The sequence below is a fragment of the Hyaena hyaena genome, unplaced genomic scaffold (genome assembly GCF_003009895.1).
Source record: "Hyaena hyaena isolate Hyena2069 unplaced genomic scaffold, ASM300989v1 scaffold_75, whole genome shotgun sequence".
NCBI classification, from domain to species: Eukaryota; Metazoa; Chordata; class Mammalia; order Carnivora; family Hyaenidae; genus Hyaena; species Hyaena hyaena.
Window position 1 is genome coordinate 223,711 of NW_024080707.1, and position 9,607 is coordinate 233,317.

At 35.2% G+C, this 9,607-nt stretch overlaps 1 long non-coding RNA gene across 1 annotated transcript; it reads right to left on the minus strand.

The window, feature by feature from the left end:
* Positions 1–1,131: 1,131 nt before the first annotated feature.
* On the minus strand, positions 1,132–5,894 carry LOC120232600. The gene is made up of 3 exons (XR_005528603.1): positions 5,832–5,894; positions 1,465–1,528; positions 1,132–1,238 (listed from the first exon to the last, which is right to left on the minus strand). It is a non-coding gene; the product is annotated as an uncharacterized LOC120232600 (long non-coding RNA).
* Between the last annotated feature and the right edge of the window lie 3,713 nt (positions 5,895–9,607).

A 9,607-nucleotide genomic window follows, 5' to 3' on the forward strand; every position in this document is an offset into this window, starting at 1 on the left:
TCTCTTATGGTGTGTCTCATCTCTCTCTCAGATAAACTAAACAACCAAAAATCTTCCATCATTATTAGTGAATATGTAGAGGTGCAATAAAGGACCAAATTCTTCTACCAGGTCACCTAATAATTTTTTTAAGTAGGAAAAAATTGCACAAAATCAAATTGCTTCATAAAAAGATATTTTTAAAACCAAGGAGAAATAAGTTGTCAGAAATAAAAGGTAACTCGCCTTGGTAATCAGCAGTTTTCCTCTAACCTGACTTTACCACTCCTTCCTCTAATGACAGGCTAGTAGACAGTGACTTTCTATAATTCTAAGTCTGTGTCTTTTATGTTATAAAGTTTTAAAGTATTTCAGTGTTGCATACTTCTAGTGAATATGAATCTCAGCTCCACAAAACCAAGATATTCAGAGCAAACTCATGGCCTTGGTCACACAAAGATTATGGGTTTTACACTCACCAGTTAAAATTGATGATACTCCAACCTTGAATCTTAGCTTTAGGTCTGAACATCTTGGTTTTTATTATCTTAATCTATTTGAATGATGAGCAGGTGGGGGGAGCTCCAGGCAAAATATTTACAAAGGGTCTTATTCATCAACCATTCATGGTTCCTCTTCTTCCTTCCCTCTCTCAGCTCCTAGAACAGCTATTGGTGTCACAATAAAAAAAAAAAAATAGCCTAGGAATAGGGGCACTGGGTGGCTTAGTTGGTTCAGTGTTCAACTTCAGCTCAGGTCAGGATCTCATAGTTCATGAGTTCTAGCCCCACATCAGGCTTGCTGCTGTCAGCACGGAGCTGACTTCAGATCCTCTGTCCCCCTCTCTCTCTGTTCCTACCCCACTCACTCTCTCTCCCTCAAAAATAAATAAACATTAGAAAAAATAACCTAGCAATAACCATTTTCTTCCACCACCAAATCTGCATTTCTGGGACACAATGTACCTTAAATCTTCTGTCAAAGAACCCTCTTGGTTCAATGGGGAGACATTTACTAATATGTAAAAATCTTTGAAGCTAGAGAGCTGACAAAAGGATCAAAAAACAAAAAGCAGTTGTAGCATCATTACATTTATATAGCCTAAATAATTTTTAAAGTATGATCAAATATAGTACATAATTTTATCTTTCCAATAAATTTATAAGGTGGTTATGTTATTCATATGAAGTTGCTTATCTTATGTGAACTTCAGAGTCCTCATCTTTAAATGGGATATATTTCACAGGGTTGCTGTGAACCTAAAACAAAATAACATGTGTAAAGTACTTGGTACAAAGTACTCAATAAATGGTAGCTTGAGTTTTTTAAATTATTATTAGCCCTACAAATAAAGGAAACATTGCTTAGAGAAAGTAACCAGCCCAAGTGCATTCAATGGAATTGACTTCATTGAGTAACTACACAGAGCTGTGATAGAAAAATTCATGAAATCCCTCTGCCTTCTACCTAGGAACTCATACTCACTCTTAGTAAGAAAGCAAACAAGTTCTAGAACCAAGCGTTCTTTTCACTCCATTCTGATGCAAATCTAGAAAAAAAAAAAAAAGAGGTAAATTGAAACCCATGTCAATGGATGCTTAGATTAAAAATCCTCTGGGGCACCTGAGTGGCTCAGTCGGTTAAGTTTTCCAACTTTAGCTCAGATCATAATCTCACGATTCATGAGTTTGAGCCCCACATCTGTTGTCAGCACAGAGCCCACTTCAGATCCTCTATCTTCCGCTCTCTCTCTGCACCTCCGCTGTGCTCTTGCTCTCTCTCAAAAATAAACATGTTTATTTTAAAAACATGTTTTAAAAATTTTTTAAAGCCCACAACCTTCTGCTTATGCAGGTTTTTTTGACTGTGGCTAAGAGTACTCTAACTCAATGTGCCCTCCCTAACCTGCCTCCCTTCCAGTGGGAGTTTCCTCCTTTGAATAGAATAGAAAACTTTTGCTTTTGGGGGCACCTGGGTGGCTCAGTCGGTTAAGAAAACTTTTGCTTTTGTATAACACTGTACAGTTGACTAAAAGCACTTTCACCTATACTAAGTAATTAATCTAACTAAATAACTTTATTTCCCCCAAATTCTGTGAGGTATGAATTAGTAAAATCATTTCAGAGTAGAAGAAATTGAGACACAGCTATAGGTGTCAAAATCCAGACTAGAACTAGATCAGTAGCCTCATGCTAGTTTAATTATTACTTTAAAGCTTCCCCACTAAACTACATTAAACCTATGTTAAAATACTATGTTAAAATATTTTTGCACTCTCACCTAGATTTCCTTCTATTTTCTCTGAGCCTCAGTGACACACTCTAATTCTCCTAGGGGTCCAATACTGAACCTTGTATTTGAGGACTTCCCCCCAGGCAATATGTTTATTCAGTAATCCATGCAACATAATATAATATCACCTTTTCAAGTAAGGCTATGACTTTTACATAGGCTACATCCATAAAGAAAGATGGAGAATGATATTTTGCATTTGTTTAGCAGTCTTTCAAAGTGCTTTCATATATATTATTCAGAAAGAGAGAATGAAATTTGAATTTAAGAGTAGAAAGGATGTTAGAGATTCTCAAATTCAGTGTTTCTTAACCTTGTTTGGGTCGCTTGCCAATTTGAGAATCTGACAAAAGCTACAGAACTCATGCTCAGAAAGATGTACAAATGAACATATACATACAAATCTGCAAAATTTCAAGGAGATTCTTGGACTGACCCCAGTTAAGAATGGCTCTAATTTCCAAGTCTCAATTTACAAAGGAGGAAGCTACTATTTAATTGTGACAGCATTCTTATGAGGAGACAGACTAAGGATTATTATTCACATTTCTAAATCTGGAAACTAAGGTCCAGTGAGGTTTCAAGACTTGCCCAGTCTTCCAGCTAGTTAACATCAAGCAGTAGCAGAACCCAGGACTCTGCACAGTCTAGTTCTTATTCTTCTAGATCACATCGCCCTCCCACTGGAACTTCTTCACCATAAGAAAGCCTCTTTCTATAGCCAACAGTTTATTTGACCCTTCATAACAAACATAATTCTTGACCTCCAGTGATAAAGCTCCAAATAAAAAAAATTGTTCTCTTCAAAACAGTAACTAATTTTTAGAGATTTCCAAAAAGTTTTAGTCACTGCTAACACATTAGATATTAGAATCTACAAATTAGAATTGTAAACAACTCTGTAATTTCTATATTGGTGGTTAAATACCAATCTGGTCAACCTTTCCATTTAGTAGCAAACATACCTGAATGTAGGCTAAGAAGGCAAATATGTTAGCACTTCTTTTGGAAGGGTGCAGGAAAGTAATATTAGCATATTAGAATTATATCTAGCACACAGAATGCTTACTAAATATTTGTTAACTGAATAAATGAATTTACCTACAAATATCATTGAGTTTTTCAAATATTTTATTTCCACTTTGAAAAATTATATATAAAGTTATATGGAAACCAACTTGACAATAAACTATTTAAAATATATATAGAGAAAGTAAGAATACACTCAAATACAGTACTTTGTGGTTATGGTCTAAGTTAAACCTTCAACAGTATATTCAATACTAAACTATACATAAAACAAAATGCTTTTCTAAATGTTTACTCAGATTTTATCAAAACAGTCTATTTATTAAGATAGCGGTCCTGATTAATCTTATTTTAATTTATTCATTCTCTCATAACATAAACATATATAAAATATTTATTGGGAAGAAAATATCTCAGATACATATAAAATATTTACATATACCAAAGATACTATAACATTTATGATGAATGTTAAATTTTTGCAGAATATAGTTATTATTAACATTTAATTTAACTTCACTTAATAGCAGGCTATCTTGCTACTCTCAAGATTTCCATATCTGAAGAGCAGTCTTTATTTATAAAGCCAAAAGCTTCCAGAATTTGTGCCAGGGTGCTGAGTGTTTTGGTATTTAAGAAGAATGAAAGATGCTGTGTTTTAGCTTTGCTTATTTGTGCTAGCTTTAGTAGACTTTGAGTCTGAATTTTAATGTTTCATCAGCATAGATTTTGTGATAACTGGATAGGTTAAATTTTTTCTACAAAACAAATGCTTATTAAGGCAATAAACCTGTTGAAAGAATAAATTAGCAGGCAGGTTATGTTTTTAGGATATCTATACTACAGAAAATGTATTGTACCCACTCTACCTAGTGATTAGGTTTATATTGCAATGTGACTCATAAGACTCACTGTACTGAATAAAAATTTAGGCAATTAGTGATCTTATTTCTTAGGAAGAACAGCTTGCTATCGTATATTAACACAGATCTCGCTCAATTAAAATTGCTCACAGTCAGCAAAAATAATTTCTGCACTGTAATGAAATAATGAAATAATTATATGCAAGGGAGGACTTGTGATCTTTTTAATTATTCTATTCTTCATTTTTAAAAGGGCTATTTGAAAACGTACTCTTATAATTGATTGCTATAAATCAGTCAAATGCATTCTAAGGATCATAAATATTCTAACTTTTAAAAGACAAAGAAATGCTAAATATTCAATGAAATACTTCAATATTCAGAAAATTTAATCTGGGGGGAAAGGATAGACTGCTCTTTGGAAAATAAAAAAGTAAATTTGTTGTCCCGTGAAAAATGAAATATATTGAATGTCAGTAACAGAAATGGAATTAACAAGAGATCTTTTTATTGTTTTTTAAGGTCATTAGGCTGTGAATTCTATAATTATGGAAATTGTCAGTCCAGTTCTGTAAGAATGTTTGCTCCCATCCATAAGGTAGTGGAATGTTCAATCAGTCTCTCTCGTGGGAAAGTTAGGTCATAACTGTAAGTGTACCAGCAAAATTGAATTAAGCAAAGAGATTTCATTAGTATTTATAGCCAGAAGGCATCTGTAAAAGTACAGGGCAAAGAAGTTATGTGGAAGTCAAAGGAGAAAAAAAAAATGGGTTTCCAGTGACAAAGGCAAATCTGAAAGAGATATAAGTGTATAATGAATAAGAGCTATTGAACGCTACTGCAAAGAGGGAGTTGCAAAGATGTCAAATATTGATTTTCTTGTGTATGCCTTTGGACTACATATGTAATTGTTTGGATTTGCTGTCTTCATGGTACAACAATATTTGTTGTCGAAGGTTAAAAAGCATGATGTGAAATAAACTAAAAACTAAGAAACGTGTTGGAGAATTATAATAATCCTCCACTCAGTATCTCATTGAAAGGTTTCTATAATTTCTTGCAAAAGAACATTTTTAATGAAGAAAAATGTTCTGTTATTTTTCAAACAGAACACAAGATCCTTATTATTAATTATGTTAATTGGTAATTATTTGATTAACTTTCAGCATCATTTTAAAGTGAACCAGGTTTTCTACTTCTTTATTTTACTGAATGGATATTCTTAAAACATTGATCTAATTTTGAAAGTAGTCAAACCATACTTAAAAAACAGTATATTATAATCAATCCAATTAAAGCTAAATTGATAATAAAAATCTCATGTCACCACTTTAAAAGAAATACTTTTTACAGTGTTTTCCTTTTCACTAGAGAAACTCCATAAAGAAAACTTCTGCATATTAAACTCTACATAAGCATATATATTTTAATAAATCGCAAACTCAATCAAATGAATAATCAAGATCGTACAGTCACTAGATAAACAAATACTACCTTCTTTTGTTTTCAGGGGTTATTTTCTGTCTAATTATTCAAGTCTGAACAAAGAATTTTAACAATCGTAATGCTGTTTTTACATAACAGCATAACTTGTTTCTTTTATCTGATTTTATTATTGTTAGGACCTTGAGTGAACATTTACGAATATTACCTTGTTGTCTTTCCTACCTCAGGAAGTTAAAAACAGCAAAACTCTCCTGGTAGATTTTATTGCACTTAAAACCATAATGACCACAAACTGAAAAGAGAAAGAAAAAAAAAGTATGAGATGTTTTAAGCATTAGAGGCAGACAGGGGTACAAATAAAGGAACAGTATAATATATGGCAGAAGCCTATCATTTTTACCAGTGCAGAAAATACTAGAAAGGACAAACCTGCAGAGAAGACAATTTCTGCAGCACAAACAAGTTTCACATTTTATTTTCAATGTCTCACTTTTAACGTTGCTAAATATTTAATAGCAAAGTAAAACAGAGTGACAGCATTGTATCTATGTGAAATCCAAAATATTTTTTTCCCAGGGCTTTGGAAGCATGTAGGACGAGAAAGAGGTAATCTGACAGTAATGGCAGCTCCTCTCCGAGGTAAATACTTGTCAGGAACAAAACATAATTCAATTGCACTCTTCTTTTCTGAAAAGGTTGCTTGTGGAATATCCATCATAAAGTCATTTCTATTTCTTAAAAGCTATTAGTGCCTGGCCCCTTGGCTTCATTAAGATACTCTTTTTCAATATATTCTTTTATTTTAGACTTCATCCCAGTTTTCAGCTACACAAGGCACATTGCAATTTCCCGGCTACCAAGGGAGATGTCAGCCACGCCCCCCAATGACTGACATGCAAGGACAAGGTAGCAATGGAGAAGAAGGAGGATTTGTTGGCATTAAGTCGGAAACATTTCTTAAACCCTAGAGGTTAAAAGGGAGTTTGGCCAAGCTTCTAAGCCAGAGTGCTATATCATTTAGCTGACACTAACATTACCATACTTCCCATTAGGAGGGCATCAGTCTCCCAGCCCGTTAATCTCACCCAATGTTCTGGTGGAGCTAAAGAAGCCAGAAGTTTTGAGAGTCCCTGCTGCCAGACCTCAATGTTGCCTAAGCAAGCATTAAGAGATTATGGTAATAATAGGTGTGCTTACACCAAATAAAAGGTTTCATTAATCAAGTCATATTGAGATAAACCTGTCACTGGACGGAGGAGACCAGAAATCAAATACTGTGAAAGTTCTGACAGATTGTTAAATAGAAACCCTTTAAAATAGAATTTAATTTACTGTGATATTATGGATATTTATGCATCAATAGGCAAGTGCAGATTGAGTTCAGAGGTCAGCTCTGGTATTTGAAAAATAAAAGCACAGGATGAAACAAAAGGTGACAGTTACCTTTGTCTGAAATTAGGGTTCATTAGACTAAATGGGAAGGTTCTAACTGATTCGTGTAGGGAACTGAAGCACAGCATGCGATGTGGTGTGCAATATTGGATAACAGGCAAATCCAATTAAGGGATCTTCATTCTATTAAAGACTTGTCTACAAACTTAAAAAAAAAAAATCTCAAAGCCAGCCATGGGGCAGTCCAGGTGTTGTCTGTGGTGACCCTCTCTCACACCGTAGTAGGTGAATATTATTTCCTTCCCAGCATGATGGTTAGGAGTGCTGGATTTGGGAGTCAGATAGACCTGAGTTCAAATCACAGCTCTGTGACTTACTACTTACTGGTATGACTTTTTCAAATGAACTTCTTTTGGCCTCAGTATCCTAATCAGTGAAACAGGTACTACCAGTAACTACCTGATACATCTGTTGTGAGGAATGAGATCAGTTTTGCAAAGAACTTAGGCTAGCAGTGCACAAGAAACCATAGTTATTAATTCTTCTTTTTCCTTCTCCTTTTTTTCTCTCCCTCTTCACTCCTTCCACTCTCCTGTTTTATCTTTTGCCCTCCTCTTCCCTTCTTGTTTTACCCTGTCTATCCCACAGCACCAAGCAACAGCACCAGCAGAAAGCACCTCCAGGCACAGTGCAGCCTCTTTGGATCAAAGAGCCTGCTGACTTGTGGTTTGCAAGCAGAGTTCAAAATGAAGACATGAAAGTCCTGTTCATTCATACTGCTTCATTCATGAAACAATGTTGGAAGTTCCTTTGGCTCTCTAGTGTCTGAAATTTGCTTGCTCATACTCATAGAAGGAAGTTTCAGATTCTACCAAATTGACCCACAGGTGCAATCTTTCCTTAAAGCCAAATCAGGACTTTGTCACAAATCTTACTGACTGGTGGCTGAAAATGTGTATGATTTGTTTAACAAATCTTTTTAAAGAATCCCACACTCTCTAAGAATACAGGTTGACATATATTTCAATCTAATTCTTATTTCCAACACTTTACTGGGCTTTGTTTTGTATTTTAAGGTTTCTATTTCTTAGTGTCTCTATGCCATTCCATTTATTCTACTTGAAAGAAAAAAGAAGTCCTTTTAAAAAATGTTTGAATAATATATCAATGAATAATGGCTACAGAAAGGGTCTCTGTTGAAAAACAGAGAGCACCTTACCCATATTTGAAAGATAATAGGCAGGCAACATACAATCCTGTTACTATACCTCCCAGGTGTCTAGAAAACAGCCAAGACAGATTCAAAATGCTACAAAAAGTAGCTGTGCCCTTTAGAGAAAGTCTTTGTCTTCCTTGGACTCCCAAGCTGGGTTAAGTGCACCTCCTCCAAATCTACCTGTTTCCTATAAATCTGTATCAGAACTCTTCCCACACTATTGAATTATCTTCCCCACCACTAACTTTAAGCTATTCATGAGCACAGATATCTTATTTATCTTTGTATTTCCTTGCCAGAAGTGGTGTTTTTGACAAATGTTTGCTGAATTAATAAAAAAAAAAAATTCACATCCAGGCCTGAGTAAAATTATCCATTCAAACCCCCTTCACATTTATTAATTGAAAGTGGCATAATTGACCTGCATGTAAAGAAAAAATGACTCAGACAGCTTGAAATCATTTAATATTAAAACAAGATCTCTGGGGAAACCTGGGTGGCTCAGTTGGTTGAGCATCCAGCTCTTAATTTTGGTCATGATCTCACAGTTTGAGTTTGAACCCCATGTTGGGCTTCATGTTTAACATGGAGCCTGCTTGGGATTCTCTCTCTCACTCAGTCTCTCTCTCTCTCAAAATAAATAAAAGTAAACATTAAGAAAAAAAATAAGAGGGGCGCCTGGGTGGCTTAGTCGGTTAAGCGTCCGACTTTCACTTAGGTCATGATCTCGCGGTTCGTGGGTTCGAGCCCCGCGTCGGGCTCTGTGCTGACTGCCAGTTTGGAGCCTGGAGCCTATTTCAGAGTCTGTGTCTCCCTCTCTCTCTGACCCTCCCTGCTCACGCTGTCTCTCTCTCTCCTAAAAATAAATAAAAATATTAAAAAAAAAAGTGAGATAGGAAATAAGATAGTCCCAGATTTTAAAAGAGCTGAGCGAGTTCATTACCACTAGACATGCCCTACAAGAAAGGCTCAAGGGAATCCTACAAAGTGAAATAAAAAGACACTAGACAATAAACTCAAAGCTGTCTAAAGAAATAAAAATCTCAGCAAAGGCAAATACATGGGCCATTATAAAAGCTAATACTATTGTAACAATGACATAACCATTTTTTAAAATGTTTATTTACTTATTTTTGAGAGAGACAGAGAGACAGAGTGTGAGCGAAGGAGGGACAGAGAGAGGGAGACACAGAATCCGAAGCCGGGTTCAGGCTCTAAGCTGCCAGCAGAGAGCCCGACATGGAGCTCAAACTCATGAACTGTTGTGATCATGACCTAAGCTGAAGTTGGACATTTAACTGACTGAGCCACCCAGGTGTCCCTATAACCATTTTTGTACACGATTTAGGAGACTAATACATTAAAAAGAAACAACTATTAGTCTAAAAGC